The sequence below is a fragment of the Dipodomys spectabilis genome, unplaced genomic scaffold (assembly GCF_019054845.1).
Source record: "Dipodomys spectabilis isolate Male_0828 unplaced genomic scaffold, ASM1905484v1 ptg000136l, whole genome shotgun sequence".
Taxonomy (NCBI): Eukaryota; Metazoa; Chordata; class Mammalia; order Rodentia; family Heteromyidae; genus Dipodomys; species Dipodomys spectabilis.
Genome location: NW_024870813.1, coordinates 14,167,435 through 14,185,447, shown reverse-complemented (window position 1 = coordinate 14,185,447; position 18,013 = coordinate 14,167,435).

Here is an 18,013-nt window from a genome sequence, read left to right as displayed (position 1 = left end):
TTTTCTATCACCAAATATATTCCATAGCTCCAGGAGAAGTCCATATGTTTCTTCTCATTATTAGGCCTTAAATTGGTAATGTTTTAATCACAGTGTTTCCTCTTGCTTCTAGGCTGTACATGTCCAAATGGTAAAGCTTTAGGTCTAATTCTACCAAACACTGAGGTAGAGGTAATGGAAATATATTTTAAAACAGTTGCCTTTGTTACCTTAACCACAACAGAACAATGTAAAACATTTTCTTATATTATATATACTTATATATTTTATATTTATATGTGCTGATTTTATATTTCACACAGTGAATCTTACTGGAATTAATTGATAATTTGACAAATTACTTGATATTTATTCCAATAAATAGATTGGAATATAAATAATCAGGATTAGAATATATATTAAAATATAAAAAGTATCAAAACAATATTTTCGGTGTAAACTGTGATACCTTCTAAGTGTTCTTGGTTTCTGAATTCACATGTTAAAAAAAATGTTGTTTTCCTCCAATCTATAAGGGATTTTACTCTGCTGCTCTATTTTTTTAACTTGCTGATCCCAAACTGTTTTTCTCCATATTTCTGAAGCATTCCTACTGATTATACCCAAATTTTGCTGATATGATACCTAAAAGTTATTTTTCTTCTACAGGATCCACGGGTCCTAGGATGCCAGGTCCCCGTTATCTGCATCATCAGATAACTAGGGCAAGAGTTCTTACCTAGGCCCATGCAACATGCCAACAGAAAGTAATTGAAGACCCATCTCAATTTTTCATTTCCTATATTTCAGGGCCCCAATTCCTTGAAATGCAGGAATTAGCAGTAAGCAATTGAGAAATGCAAAGCAACTTAAAATGCAAGATGAAATCACAAAATGTGAAAGTACAGTAATTCAAACTTTCAATATTCAGATGACCATCCCATGTGAGTGAACAAGACCACAAATGTCACAAGATTATTTGTAATACCCCTCTCCTAATGATTAATGAATGATTTCAGTCCAGCATCATCAGGCCGAAAAATAGTTCCTGGAATGATAGATCCATAATTGGTCTACAAAGACTAGGAAAACTTGACATAGAAGTCAAATATAATTCAGAAAAACATTAATTGAGAAGATCCTTAGTGCTTCAAAACACTGGTACTTCAGTAAAACTTGGTTCTGTAGTATAAAAATGTTGTCATTCTCAAACAAATGATAACCTACATTTAATCTCCTGAAAGTATATGCCTTTTCAAATAAACTTTTTAAAATCACATTTGCCAAAATAACACTTTACAAGTAGATAATATTTAGTGACGTTACAAGTTTTTCAAGTGTAGGGAGCAAGTTACAATAGAGTTGATTTATTTACCCAGCACTAAGGCCAAACAGGTTCAACCATTCATTAAAGTGTAGAAATACTACCCCCCACCATTTGTGTTTTTCAGTAGGTGACTTCGAAAATTTGTTAAATACATCAGCCTCCCATATTTCAAACCAAAATATTAGCTAACAAAGTAAATTTCATCACATAATAAGTACATTTAAAAAAGTCATGAATAGTTGCCTTATCATATGGTGTTTTATGTTTTCCCTATGTGTCTAACATAAGAAATATGACTTTAAGTCTTAATATGGGTACTCATCAGAGATTTGACAAACATAAAATATGTCTTCTATTTCTATCATATTACTCTGCAGTAGTAAATTTTAATTTTCTTCATTTTCCAAAACTTATAGGTAGTAGAAAATATTATCCCATGTAAAATAAAATAATCACAAACCATTGTACAACACCATTTACAAAACTTGTAGTTAGGAATACATTCTAAGCCATTTTTAAACTTTCTTGTTGACTACAGATTAATGTTCCAAATGGAGGGGAATAAAATCATGTCTAGGTGCTTCATGTCTCGACTTTTACAAATTGTTACTTCAGATGAATGAATTATGGAAATATAAGCTGACATCAGTTCAAGTATATGCAGGATATAAACTCCATGGAATGTATATAAACCTTTCAAAGTACTAGCAGACAGTTTAACAGAATGACTATCAGGAAGTTGAAATAAGAGAGGAATAATAGTAAAGACATAGAATGAATGAAAATGGAACAAGGAGCAAGTACAGCTAGAATACTCAATGTGCACATGTGAGAAAGGACGTGGTAAATCGGAAATAAATCTTGTAGAAGGGATTGGTTGAGAATGATAGAAGGAGTGACTCTGATCCCGGAACATTGCACAATTAGATAGACATCTTTAATTGTAACACACTTGCACAACCTTTTGAAATTCAGTGAAAAACCACAACAAAAAACAAAAACACACAAAAAGCACAACCAAACAGCAATCTCTATGAAGTATGATTATGACCTCTCAAAATTTTAAATAGTTAATGAAGGACAATCTTGGGAAAAGCATACAAAGCTGTTAAAAGTAGGCAGTTTAGGGTAGAGGAGAATTTTTAACAGATTTAAATAGATTGTCTAAGGTTATAAATGACCTACATCTGCTGCAAATATTTTTTTCTGCGAATTCTCTTGGCCTGAACTGGATACTCCAGTCCTGAGCCACACTTGATAGCTTGTGAAGACAGAATGGAAGAAACAATATCAAGAACCCATTACTCCACTGGAGAGAAAACAGTCCTCTATGTTTTCTCTCATTTCTCTTGACTACTTTTATTCATAATTTTAAGTCAAGTGATTTTTAATTATATTTTTTCCTTCTTCGTTCTGGCAAAGTAATTGTTCAAAGTAATTTAATAAATATTATTTGCCATTTTTTTCTATCATGCTGTTTACTTGTCCAAGTGAGTCTATTAAACTTTCCCCTTTCATTTGGGTGCCACGGAAACTCAGCATCAATGTTAATGAGGACAATCTCTATTGTAAAACTTTGTCTCCAAAATACCAGTCCAAGAAGCTGTGATCACAAATATTTAGCTTTACTTTTTTTCTTTTTTCTTTTACCTTAAAAGTCTTCTTGTGTCTAAAGTGCCCTCAAAAATAGGAACTCCACCACTTTTTGGTTCAATCCTTCTAACCTCAAAGATGTAATTTGCTAACAAGATGCTTAGAGGAAACCGAAGAATACTTCACTTTTATCTTCTCTCTTTAGATTTCTCCCTAGATACCATATCAGGATCAGTGAAGTTATTCTTTCCAAAATTATTTCAATAGATCATCTTTCTCTCGGTCTTGCATTTGCTCAGAAGGATGTATGGAAAAGAATAGAGTTAAATCATCCATACCTTGGATGACAGTGTCTGTTACAAAAGGACAGTGCTCCTATGTCCTATTTCTCTGTCCTCCTCTTAGCTCTTGCCTGATTTCCAACTAATCACAGATTCTTGGCTTCAAGTCTATTGAAGGTGAAGGACTATAAGACCTTCCCCACTGCTACATCTTCATGGTTTCTATTTTAAAAGTCTTATATATGGATGTGGAATTTATTTTCATGTCTTCATTCAATCTGTTCTAAATTGTAGTGAGCTAAATAGGCTCTGTAAAATCATTTTAGGTAGCAAAAATATTAAGACAATACATCAAAATTTTGGCCTCCCTCCACTGATGAAGCTAATATGCTTAGCTAGGGCCTCTAAGAACCCGTTTTCTTGCCTTTTCAATTTGCTCAATTATTTTCTGATACCAAAACTTTTTGGCTTATGTAATAAGGGAAGTCTTCACTATCTCATGTTAATAAGGATATTATATATATGAGCTACTAAGAAATGTGAAATCATTGGTTTCAAGTATCCAATCAGGTTTTTTTCTGTAGTTCAGTGCTTCACATGCAAAGACATTGTAGAAAGTATTACAAACAGAAAAGTGTAAACCCAATAACTACTTTAATTGTTGAAGGCACTTTCTCCCTAAATATATTGACCCAAATTATCTTTTTCAGAGAATTATTGTTTGCTAATTAAAGTCAATTCACAAATTTTGATGTCTTTTTTTAATTTAATTTAATTTTATTTCATTTGTGAACATACTGTACAGAGGGGTTACAATTACATGGGCAGGATAATGCGTACATTTCTTATCAAGCATTGCAGCCTCCTCCTTTGTTTACCCTTCACATCCCTTCCCAGCCTCCCCCCTCCCCCCAATCCCAATCCTTCTCCTAACCCCCCTTCCCCTCCCCCCCCCCACACCGACGTTGTAAAGCTCATTTTGGACATGACAACTTGTACTTCTCATTGTTGCAACACGTCCACCTGTATCCTTAAACAACTGGTTTTTCCCCATCTCTTCCACAAGTTATACTGACATCAAATATAGTGAAAGCAGGGGTTATACTGTGGGGGAGGGACATACAAAGAAACAAAGAGATAATCTTATAAATGCATTAGAAACACATGCATGAAAGAAAAAAAACATTAAAATACATATCTAAGGGTTCATTTTCCTGACATCACATTATCTGACCTTTTCCTCTTGACTCATACATATACTAGATATTGCAAATAAGGGAAACCATGGGACCTATGTTTCTTTGGGCCTGGCTTACTTCACTTAATATAATTTTTTCCAAGTTTTTCCATTTCCTAACAAATGGGGCAATGTCATTCTTTCTGATGGAGGCATACAATTCCATTGTGTATATATACCACATTTTCTTGATCCAGTCATCTACTGAGGGGCATCTGGGTTGGTTCCATATCTTAGCTATAGTAAATAATGCTGCAATAAACATAGTTGTGTTGGTAGCTTTAGTGTGGTGTTGTTTGTAAACATTTGGGTAAATGCCCCAAAGTGGGATTGCTGGGTCATAGGGGAGTTCTATTTGAAGTCTTTTGAGGAACCTCCATACTGCTTTCCAAAGTGGTTGAACAAGTTTACATTCCCACCAACAATGAAGTAAGGTTCCTTTCTGTCCACATCCCCTCCAGCAACTGTTGTTGTTAGAGTTCTTGATTTTTGCCGTTCTAACTGGAGTGAGGTGATATCTCAATGTTGTTTTGATTTGCATTTCTTTTATGGCTGGGGATGTTGAACATTTCTTCATGTGTCTATTGGCCATCCTTCTTTCTTCTTCAGAGAAGTTTCTCTTTAAGTCTTTCACAACTGCCCAATAAATAAGTGGGCGAAAGACTTAAAGATGTCTTTTTTTTAAGAAGGTTGAATTTAAATTCTACTACAACCTTGTTTCACACAGTGAGTAGATTTCCTGGGTAAGGACAATTCTCAAGGCAACCTACAGGATTTATAGCATGGTTTCTGAGGTTTGTTTGTTTAGTGTGAAAATGAGCCATCTTCACCCACTTTGCTCCATCACAGCTAAGTCTCCATTGATTACTTTGCATGAAAGCCTATTTTCCCAAGCAATTTTAAATTTTCATAATAGGCTAAGTTGTTAAAAAATTTGAACAAATTAAAATTTACCTGCCATAATTTTTTGGGGGGTCCCGTCGTGGGGTGAACTCTGGGCCTGGGCGCTGTCCCTCAGCTCTTCAGCACAAGGCTACTGCTCTACCACCTGAGCCACAGCGCCACTTCCGGCTTTTTCTCTTTTTGCTTATGTGGTGCTGAGCAAGTGAACCCAGGGCCTCAGGCATGCAAGGCAAGCGCTCGACCACTGTGCCACCTTCCCAGCCCCACCTGTCATAATTTTAAAACTCTTTTGAAATTCCTTTATTGGAACCGTGAATTCATCAATCCTAACTCCTCCTTTATCATCAAAAACAGTTAACATGTTGTTTTCATGATATAGTGTCCATGAAACTATTATTTTCCAGTGTCTTTGTTATGCATATACATAACCTTATAAGCTGATGCTAAGCAAAATGAGCTCCAAGATATGGAAATAGGAAGTTTTATTTGCGGTTGTTGTTTTTAATGTACTATGTGATTTCTATTTTCTTTTGGGTTTTTCCCCTATGCTTTATTCCCTGCTGTATTTGATTTTGGTAGCCTGTGTATTGGGTATATATATACCTTAATTAGGGAAGGGAAGAGGAACAACAAAATGGTGAGACAGATGACAAAGGCAAAACAATGCAATATCAATACTCAGAAGACAATATGTTGGAAATGTACATTACAACTTGTGAGGGCTATTGGGGTGAAGGAAAACTGAAGAAAATGCGGGAGGGGGTAACAAGTTTGACAAGTTATGTATTCACTAACTTAAAATTACTGTAACCCCACTGTACATCACTTTGACAATAAAATTAAATTTAAAAAATAAGCTGCATGAAATCAAATTTCACTGTATTGGTATAGTACACATACTATTTGGTGTCTCATTTGAATTAATTACCCCTTTTAATTAGAGGACCATCAACTTTAATGCTCTCCGACTAGACAATATTTTCACAATATACTTGCCAATATTTTGAAAAAAGAATATAGTACTTTCTCATACTAAAAGCAGAAACAGTTTAATCCTATGGAAACCAATAACTTGTAAAAGTGAATAAGTTGTTAAGAAGACAGAATATATGTGTTCGTCAACATTCCAATGACTAGTAACTACTCATTTTCAAATTCGGAAGATTCCATACCTGAGAGATTCAAAACAATACCGGCTTGCATGTTATGTAATTCTGCAATAGATGCATTTTCCAATGGGGTGTTACAGATTGAGTCAACAGAAAAATAACCACATTCTGGTAAAGGATAAAACTATGTAGCATCGGTAATAATTAATTCTTCAAGAGTAAGCAATTGTTTATCACAATAAGCTATTATTTTTATGACCACCAATACCAATATTTATGATATAGAGTCATCCTAGCCCAAAATTTTCCAACTTTTAGGGTGCACATCAAACTTCCCTTAATTCATATCATGAATAGCTTATCTCTATTATGAAAAAATACAACTCTGCTAATGTGATGCCATACATGTTCTGGTAAGAACACCACAATAAACTGGGTTGCATCATTTTCCCCCCACTGGTATTCTTGAGATCGGAACACTTGCAAATATTATTTATATTTATACTTTTTTAGCTATCATATAAATTCTGGATGCTAAAATTGGAAGATTAGACTTGAAAGCCCACCCAGGCAGGAAGATTCCCCAGATTCTTATCTTCAATAAACTTCTCAGCAAAAGCCAGACGCAAGTGGCACTGAGATTGAAGTGGTAGGGCACGAGACTTGAGCATAAACAGACACAGAGACAGTGTCTAGGCCCAGATTAAAAGTCCTAGGACAAACCAATAAAACAAAAACAAAAATAAAAACAAACTCCAAACCTAACATTTTTCTCAGTGTATACAGGAGCAAATAATTAAGGAAATTGCTTCCTGTGTTACATACAGGTAGAAGAGAGAAGATGTCACAAGATTATTCTCTTCATAACATGTTATACCAAAGACTCCAAAAATTGCTCTTATTCTAAATTTATAAATTAATATCATCAATTTGTTGACAACTCTGTCTACAACCTTCACATTATCATTTTATACATGAACTGTTGGAATTATCTATTAACTAAGTTCTAATTATAACTCTCTTGAAAGAATATTCTAGGCACATAGAATGCAAAATCATTTGTGAATGTCAATTAAACACTCTACTTAAAAAGAATTTTGTAGAATCCTATAGAATATAAAATTACAAACAAAACCAAAATATTTATTTTAAATCTAAATTCTAATTTAGCCAGATCTTCAAAATCCTACATTTGACGAACTTTGCTATTTTTCCAGGCTTAAGCTTTTGTAATTCTTCATCATTGTTTTGGGATACAATATAATGATGATAACTTACTTTTTCAAATTTTGAATGGGAATCATGAGTCATTTTGCATCTAGGAATGTTCTGTAATGAAGAGAAAATTTAAAACACAAGTGAGGATTAAGTATGAGTTGCATTTCAACAGGAAATTTGACTTCTCAAAACATAATGACAAAATTAGCCCAACCGTCCAACTACGTATTCCTTTCTTGTTTGTTTTGTTTTACTAAGACAAAATTTTACACCTTGGTCCAGGGAAGGTATAACTATGTAATTCCATTCTCTAATCTCCTGTCTTAATCTCAGTGCTAGAATTCTAGGCTTGTATCACATTGTCCTGCAATAGTTTCTTGTTTTATTTAATCTAGATACAGACTACCAATTCTGAACTTCTCCAGTGATATTATACACCAGAATGACTACTTTGACTTTATCTACAATTTTCAAAGATGTTCTAACATTTGATACAGGATATGAACATATTCAGACGCCCCTGCGGGATCTCTGATTCATTCCTCCATGGATCCTATCCCTTTAATAATGATTATTGACTCTCTTACTATCTCTGATCCCTACCAATGTAATATTCTCAAACTTATTTGAAGGAAGTTCATTTGAGGACTTTCTAATATTAAAAATTATCACTTGATTCTAGTCTTATTCAGGACATATATTTATTGTTTTCTAACTTTTCTATACATTCTGAGAGTTGTTTCATTTGTGTGTGCACATATAAGTGCCTCTGGGTGTATGTGTATGTTTGTATGTATATATGCAAAAGCCTCAAGCTCTTATTCAGCAATCTTGCTCATGACTGGTATTCCATCACTTGAGCCATTCTTCCAATCCAGATTTGGACTGCTTAATTTTATATACTGTTGCAAAGAGTGTTATGCCCAGGCTGGATGCACATTGAACTTCCCAGACTCCTTCAAATTCTTAGGTTTTATTTCTCCAGGAGTATCAACTTTTAAACTACAAACATTTTTGTGAGGGTAACGTCTAAGCTGTAGCCCAGATTTTTATCTCAAGAATTCTTTTTCTTTTTGTTTTGGTGGGGGGTCTGGTCATGGTGCCTGAACACTGGCCCTGGGCTCTGTCCCTCAGCTCTTCATCTCAAGGCTAGCACTCTACCACTTGAGTCACCGCGCCAATTTCGGCTTTTTTCTTTTTTGCTTAAGTGGTGCTGAGGAATCGAACCAAGGGCCTCATGCATGTGAGGCAAGCGCTCTACCACTGAGCCACCTCCCCAGCCCCTAACTAAAGAATTCTTATAAAGATAGATGAACAGACACATTACATATCTTCATGCTGAGATATGAGGATTGAGGTTTAAAGCCAGCCCAGGTAGGAAAGTCCAGAGACTCTTTTCTCGAATTAACTAAAAGAAAAGTGGAAATGGCACTGTGGATTAAGTGGTAGAGCATTAGCTTGAGCAGAATAGCAGAGACACAGCTCACAGGCCCAGAGTTCAAGTGCCAAGACCACCGCCAACAAATATAAATATATGTGTGTGTGTGTGTGTGTGTGTGTGTGTGTGTGTGTGTGTGTGTGTGTCTGTGTGTCTGTGTGTATGTGTGTGTGTTTTAAAGAAAAAAAAGAAATGTAATCTTAGCCACCAGTTCATTGCTAGCATAACCCCTGCTCTCACAAGATGGACATTTTTCCAGCTAAATCCATGCTCTTATATCAGACTTGCATTGGAAACAGAATTATTCTTCCATTCTACTTTCTACAAAGTTGCATGATTAGCAAGCATGATTTAGAATGGGAGTGGCCTCATACTTCTTGTTCCATGTAGGTGTCTTGCTTTCTGTATATCACTCCCATAAATCTACATACTGGACTTGGCTTTATTGTTTCAATGTTGTCTTATTTGTAGAATCTTCTATAGTTTATTGAACCCTTACACTTAAACACAGAACTTCTCTTTCTCCTATTATTGCTATTGTTTCCCTTACTGTTAGCTCATGTACACTTGGGAAATAATGAACAGCACGTACACTCACAAAAAGAATGTTCTGAAAACCTTCTTCCCATTTAAAATTCGCCTTAATTTACAGAGAACTTACAAAGTTTGAACTCAATGTACTCATGTATAATGTATTTATAAGCAATATAAATTTCATATTTTCTCTTTACTAAGTTGTCTCTGAAACACGTGTTACCTCAGGTCCATAGGTGTTCTAGTGTTATTGCAGTGAAGCCAGAAAACATTCATTAAACCTCAAGCAGCACCATCGATTGTTACTGGAAGTAACTGTTACTGGATGTGGAAACTGACCCGAAGAGAGGAATGGAGCATAGAGGAATAACAAAGTTCAAGTTACCTTGTGCTTTCCTTTTTACTGTACAAGAAAAGTATCCCAAGGCTTGAAGGAAACTCTGTCCCCGGCTTTTTCGAGTGTGTTCTTTACTCATATAAATTTTTTCTGTAAACTTCTAGTTCATAGTGTTATAAAAAGGAATAATGTACCATTTGAAGGCCAGCATAGAACAAAAGGAAGTAACGTTGTTTTAAAGGGTTCTCCTGTAAAGGAACAAAGACATGGAGGTTTTAAAGTGTCTTATGGATGGATATTTCACGCCTGAGATGATTCTCTTGATGCAGGAGTCAGTTATCAATTCCTTTGTTCTGGTACTGAGTTCTCCAGAGCAATAAGGATTCCAAAAAAGCAGGATCCAGTCAATATGATCAGCAAAAGAAGCCTCTTCTCTGACCAGTACACCTTTAAGGAGGGTCCCAAAGAACTATCTGGGATTTTTGTTTGCTTGTTTGTTTAGCTTGTGCTCGTTCTGGGTCTTGAACCCAGAGGGTGGATCCTGTCCCTGAACAGTTGTCTTTCCTGCCCACCTGCCCCCAAAGCTAGTACTCTACTGCTTGAGCCAAAACTCCACTTCTGGTTTTTTGGTGTTCAATTTGTGATAGGAGTTTGACAGATTCTCCTGCCTGGTTTGGCTTTGAATTAAGATAGTAAGAAAGCTAAGTGACATCAACTGTATAGACTTCTCTTTTGAAACAAGAAATATTAGATGAAGCTTATTGTAAAGCTAATATTTGACTATTTATAAAGGAAGAGAATATATCTAGCAAAGAAGCCATAACTTAAATAACTCAGCATAAGTAGGTGCACTGAATCATTTTGAAATTATTTTTTCTCCTTGAGAAGATTAGTGATCTTGTCCTTCCTTTTGGGAAAACTTAAGGTAATATTTGCACTTTTTGTTGTTTGTGGGGCTTGAACTCTGATCCTGGACACACTCCCTCAACTCTTCAGCTCAAGTTGAGTGCTCTACTGCTTAAGCTACAGCACCACTTCTGGGTTTCTGGTGGTTAATGGAAGATAAGAGTCTCGTGGACATTCCTGACCAGGCTAGCTTTGAACCACAATCCTCTGGTCTCCTGAATAGCTAGGATTCCAGGTGTGATCCACCAGCACCCAGCTCATATTTGCCCTTATGTGCACTGAATGACACTATGTAGACAAATAATGGAAATTTGAATCAAATGATGGCATTGCAGCTTTTCAGAAAATTTGAGGTAACAATAAATATGTCCTCCTTTTCCACGTTGTTTCATTAATAACTCATGAGCTATGGGATCCTCAATAATCATTCTCTGCCATCTGTGTAGGTGTATTTAGTATCAGGAAATGTTCATAGAGAAATATAGAAAGACTGAGATTTTTAAAAAGCAAAGAAGTTAAGGTAAGATAAACCAGCACAGAAGGAGATACATTTATTACACAGAGATTAAGAAGTAGCCTAAGAGATTTAGAATGATAAAGGTAATGAGGTATAAGACTAGTTGATAACTATTTGTTCAATAACCAAAAATGGTTCTCTAAAAATCTTTCTGGTATAACTTAGTTACTATCATTTATTACTTAACTTTGGAGTTATTCCTTCTCTTCTGTCACAACTGTTAATTTGCCTCTCCCGTTTTGGGGCCATGAATAACCAAAAAGATTTCCAAATCTCACTTAGACTACCCTTCTCATTGTTATTGGCAGTGACCATTCAAAAACCTGGAATCTTCGAATTTCCAGAATTAATCTTCACCTGACATCTAAGCACATTCATGACATTAATTGCTGTGACCTAATGAACAAAACTTTGTTTCAACACAATATCCTAATACAAGTAAAAGTACATGAATTAGGGACTATTGTCAGGTGTCAGTATGACAGGAGTAATTATATATTCCAAGTTTTGGTTCTTTATTTTGCATTTACTAATTGAATGTTTTTGGTTTTGTTTTGGTTTGGGTTTTTTTTGCTTTTTTCTCAAGGATATCACTGTACCACTTGAGGCACAGCACCATTTCCAGTGTTTTTCTGTTTAAGTGGTACTGAGGAATTGAATTCAGGCTTTTATGCATGCTAGGCAATCACCATATCATGAAGCCACATTCCTAGATCCCTAAATGACTTTCTTAATTTGACATTATATTTTCATTCAGTAACTATGTACTATAATATTGGCCAGGTTCTAGAAAATAATGTAGAAAAGAATACAATAAATCCAGTAAGGCTAGATGGAAAGAGAATAACCCTCACAGTCTTGCAAGGGCACAGAGGGCTTATCTCATGGAGATGTATCAATACGCTGAATGAGACAGCTCCTGGCCCACAGCCCACCTCCAGAATGAGTGGGCCATCTTGGGTTCCAGCAACCTGGGGAGGTTGGCCCACCTCCTACAGCACCCATTCTACCAGTTCCTGAGAGTGACAATGACAGAGAGAGAGAAAGAGAGAGAGAGAGAGAGAGAGAGAGAGAGAATCAGTGGCATAAAACTCTAATCCTAACTACACTGGAGGCTGAGATATGAGGTTCATTGTTCATAGACAGCTCAGGCAGGAATGTCTTTGAGAATCTTATCTCCTAAGAACCACCAGAAAGCTGGCAGTGGCACTCTGGGCTCAAGTTATACAGTGCTAGCCTTGAGCTGAGGAGCTCCGGAACAGTGCCCAATCCTAGAGTTCAAGACCCACGACTGAAAAGAAATGGACTTCCCACCACAAGAAGTAGACTGAATAGCACCCATTGTCCTAGGGAGCTTGGTAGAGAAGTCATGCCAAGCTTCCTGTGAACTTGAGGTCATAATTAGGTCACGTGGTTTCTCTGTGCCTCGATTTCCCCAGATGCAAAACTGAACAAAGTGAAGGATCCCCTTCCTCATTGGGATAGGGTAATAATGAAAGAGAGTTATATTTCGGTTCATAATCCCACACCTGTTGCATGATTAATAACAGGCCCCACCTAAGCCCTTTCTGGTATCTTCCTGTCATATGCTCACAGAATTGCCAAAAACTTATCTGAGGGCTGCTCCCTCTCTGTCTAGCCATTTTCCAGAGATCGCTCTGTATAAAGCCCTTGTTTCCTCACTACTGTCCTGTGAGGAGACTGAGGTCCAATGGTTGAGGCCCTACCAAGAGCTTCATGTGTGGTCAAGAATCCGCTGCTATGGACTGAGTTTGGGATAATCTATCTAAACCGATGACTGAGCGTGAGACCACATGTCTACCATCCCAAATACAGAGGACCAGGCCTGGTGGAGCATACCTTTCACAGGAGGACTGCGATCCATCCCAGCCAGAGCATATTTTTAGTTTCTATCTTAGAAATCCTCAAGACAGAAAGGTGGCTCATCAGAGCTGGGGAGAGGAAACAAGCAGGGGGGTCATGGTGCCACCAGAGGGGTGTTTGACCCAGGGTAGGTTGTTGTTGGGGCGGAAACTCACCTGTGCTGCTAGGAGAAGCTGTTGACAGCTGCTCCAATTGTGCCAGCCTCGATGGCAGCAGCATTGTGGACATATGGGCCCAGAGCAGAAGACTAGCAGCAAGGACCAGGTCGATGATTTAGGCCGGCTGGCAGCACGACATTGCTTGAGGTTTGAAACCTGGCTCTGTGTGAAGGGAGGGGAGGGGCCAGGTGGCCTCGAGTCCCTTCCTCACCTCTCAGCAACCTCTACCTTCCTCAACTGCTGGTAGTGGTGTAAACTAACATAGGGAATCCCAGTGGTACCTGGCAGCATGGAATGTGGGCGTGGCCACCATTCTTGTATCCCATTGGTCAGAAAGAAGCATGAAAGAATGGGGGTGTGCCCAGAATCCTGTGAAGCAAGCAGCATGGGCAGAGTCAAGATGACAGAGATTCTCCCAGCCCTTTTCCCAGGGAATTCTGTCCAATTCAGTTGGAGACAAGAGGGTAACCTGCTTTAACTGGATGGCTACACAGATTGTTGTGTAATTCTGTTTGTTGTCAGTCTCAGACTTTGAACTCAGGATCTGGGCACAGTTCATGAGCTGCTTTTGCTCAAGGCTGGTCTTCTACACTAGAGCCACAAGGCTTCTGGCTTTGTTGGCACTGAAGTTGGACAGGGTTCTCAAGAATTTTCCTGCTTAGGGTGACTTAGACCAGGATCCTCCTATCACAGCCTTGTAAGTATCAAGGAGGACTGCTGAGAGCCACTGGTGCCTGCCTAATCATTGGTCTTGTTGACGTTCTTGGACAGACTGATCAGTTCCCTATCCTCTGGTTGAAGTGGCGGGAGCTGGAGCCCACAATTTGAATCCTGGTCATGCCACCTCCAAATGGTAGGAGATCCTAAGAAACTTCTTCCTGTCCATATGATTACCAACGGAATGTGATTTAAGTCATGATTGAATGAACAGTTCTTGAATGATTCTAGGATAAAATTATACACAATTATATTACACGACACTGATTGATTTCAGTTAATATTTTATTAAACATTTAAGCAATCATATTCATCAAATGGAGGCATAATGAAATACCTAAGAATTGGGCCTCAAATACTATGAAGGTGATGTTTTTTTCTACCAGGACTGGGATTGGAACTCATAATCTGGGTAACTCTGTTGCACTGTGTGGGAAGAGGAAGCTTGCCTCCTTAAAGTCAAGAAATTCAAGTCTGTTCCTTAGGCCTGAAATTGATCACCAGCACTAGAAAACCCCCTATTCATGTACAATTTACATATATGTTTTATATTTTTATATATATGTTGACTCCATATTGCATTCAGTGTAGTTATTTTATTTTTTGTTTTATTCATGTATTGACCATTTATTGTATTGACTATTATACCACATAGAACATTGACTACATAGGATATAGTTCTACATATGTATTCCACTTCATACCTGTCACACAGAAGATTCACAGAAAAGGAAACCATGTGTCACCATCAGCTTCTTACTCCACGATTCATTGTTTGGGAGCACTGACATCTGAACTCATGGCCTACAAGGCCAAATTCATGAATGGGTGAGTGCAAACATGCCATCCTGGGGGAAATTGAGGTGACAGGTTGTTTCCAGGACCTGAGAACGAGCCCCAGGGGTTAACCAAAGAAGAACAGATTGACATGCAAATGGAAGTATGCTAATATCTATATCTATATCTATATCTATAGATATAGATATATATGTTTATAGAGTGCCAGAGATGTCTATACATTATTCAGTTATATAGACTATATTCCTACCAATTCCTGGGTATTTATTATGTGTTCATGTAATTAATGTTATTGTTTTCATCCTTAAAATATTAATGAAAGCACTCAGTGTCCTGAAATTATTGTGTTCCTGTAAGTAAGAATATTCTTTTAATGCTTCATAATTATTAAATAAAATCAACAAGCCTTCTGAAATGATACTGTTTAATTTTATAGGATCATCATTTACGATCAACTCATTCAACTGTGACATTGACAAAATTCCAGTGCTATTCCTTTGGATGGGAACCAGTTTCTTAGTACCTCCTGCCATTGGTTGGTGTCAGTACGGGGATTCAAAATGAGGGCCTATGTTGCCTCATGGGCCTATGGCTTCCCTGATAGTTTGCCAGCCTTCAGCAATGCAAGGTGAAGTACCCTTTGCAACAGTGTCATTCAGACCCAGAAGGGTCACTATGCAAAGGAAGAAAACATAAAAGGCCACATTTTTTCTGTGCATTGTTTTTCCTGCAACACGTGGGGGTGTAGGATCCCAGAATCACCTGTGTGTCCAGTGGCTGCACACCATCTTAGGCTGATCTAAGCGGAGGCAGAATTGCCACAACCTGAGTTCAAGCCCCATTCTGAGAAAAGAAAATTAGCTCCCTGGCTTGCAATTCACACAGTTTATTCTTACAGGCTTTGGATTTGAACTCAGGATCTGGGTAAATCTGCAGCAATATGGATAAAGGAGAAGATCACCTTTCATGAACATAAAAAAGTCAGGCCTGTTCACTAGGCCTGAATTCAAGACCCAGCCTTGGAAACATACTATTTCTATATATTGTAAAAATAGGATTTATACTTACCTATAGATGTTCAGTCCATACATGTTTGGTGTGGTTGTACTTGTATCTTTTGTTTTATTCATTTATTTACACATTCTGTTTATTACATTGATGATGACCTATGACAGAACACCTAGATTTGTAGAAATGTTCTCCATCATGCCTGACCCCCAACATTCTCAGAGAAAAGGAAAAAAAGTTTCACACTCTCCTTCTTACTCCACGATCCACTTGTTGGTAGTGCTGGGATCTGAAAACAGGGCAGAGCAAAACCAATTGGCCAATCAGTCAAGGTGATCATACGAACTTGTGAGCAACTAAGGAATGTGGCCATCCCAAGAATCTGACATTGACCCCAGGGTGGTCCACTATAGTCAGAAATTCATAATTTAAACATAGGATCTAAATTGACATACATGTGTAGACAGCATCTTGTGTTCAGTGCAATTATTCTCCTTATTTTGTCTTTAATCCATGGAGATATTGTGTATTTTAATAAGTATGTTGACAGATATAACAGTGCTGATATGGATGACAAACTATTCCTAAGGTTACAGTGTTGTCTATGCATTCTCTATCGTATTTGAGACCCAGGACTTTCACAGGAGAGGATGAAAGGCACAAAGACTGTCTTCTGACATCAGTATGAATCTTTTGTCAGTGCTGGGATTTTAGCTCAGGTCTGGGTAACTCTGTTGCACTTGGGAGAAAGGGAAGCGCAACATCTTTGAAGAGTAGAATGTCAGGCCTGGTGCAGGGCCTGATTTGAAGCCCCAGCACTGGACAAAATAAAAAGCCCACATTTTTAAAACATAGGATTTCTCTTTACGTACAGGTGTGGTATGCATCTTGCATTCAGTGTAGTTATTCTTTCTATTTTGTGTCATGGATATATTGTGTATTTTATTGCGTATGGGGTGACAGATATAACTGTGCTGACATGGATGACAACCTTTTCCCATGGCTAAGAGTTGCCAATATAGCATTATCCATCCTCAATGAAACCCAGGACATTCACAGGACAGGAAAACCTGTGCCACCATAGGCTTCTCACATCAGAATGAATCTTTTGGTAGTGCAGGAGTTTGAATTCAAAGCCTAGCAGGCCCAATTGGTGAATGGGTCAAAGTGAGCACACCAGGCTGTGAGCCTCTAAGGAACTAGGCCATTCCTGGGACCTGAGATGAAGCCCTGGTGGGGGCCAATATAGTAATAAATTCATAATTAAACAGTGGATATATATTTCCAAACATGGGTGGGCTGCATCTTGCGTGTGGTGCAGTCATTCTCTTTGTTTTGTGTTTTATTCATTGATGTATTGTGTACTTCCTTGAGTATAGGATGACAGATATAACTGTGGAGAACTGGATGACAACCTATTCCCATGAGTATAGAGTTGTGTATACATTCTCCTTCCTAGCTGAGCCCCAGAACTTGCACAGTGTAGGAAAACATGTGCAACGACTGGCTTCTTACATCAGGGTGATTTTTTAGCAGTGCTGGGATTCGAATTGTGGGCCTAGGAAGCCCAACTGCCCAATGGGTCTACGTGATCACACCAGACTGTGAGCCACTAAGGAGCTGGGTCATTCCCAGGAACTGAGATCGAGACCCAGGGAGGCCAAAATAGTCCTCAATGATCATTGAAACATGGGATGTATATTCACATCCGTATGTGGACTGCATCGTGCATTGAGTGTAGTTATTCTCTTTATTTTTTATGCTATTCACGGGTGTATTGTGTATTTTTTTGAGAATATGATGACAGGTATAACTGGGCTGACATGAATAACAACTTATTCCCATGGCCATAGGGTGGCCTAGGCAATATCCATCCTAGCTGAGATCCAGGACTTGCACAGGAAAGAAAACTGGTGCAATGTTTGACTTCTGACATCAAGATGAATCTTTTGGCAGGGCGGGGAATCTGAACTCAGTGCCTAGCAGGACTAAGTGGCGAATGGGTCCACATGAGCACACCATCCTTTGGAAACTGCGATTGGGCCCCCCCTCCCCCCGAGGGGACAGCG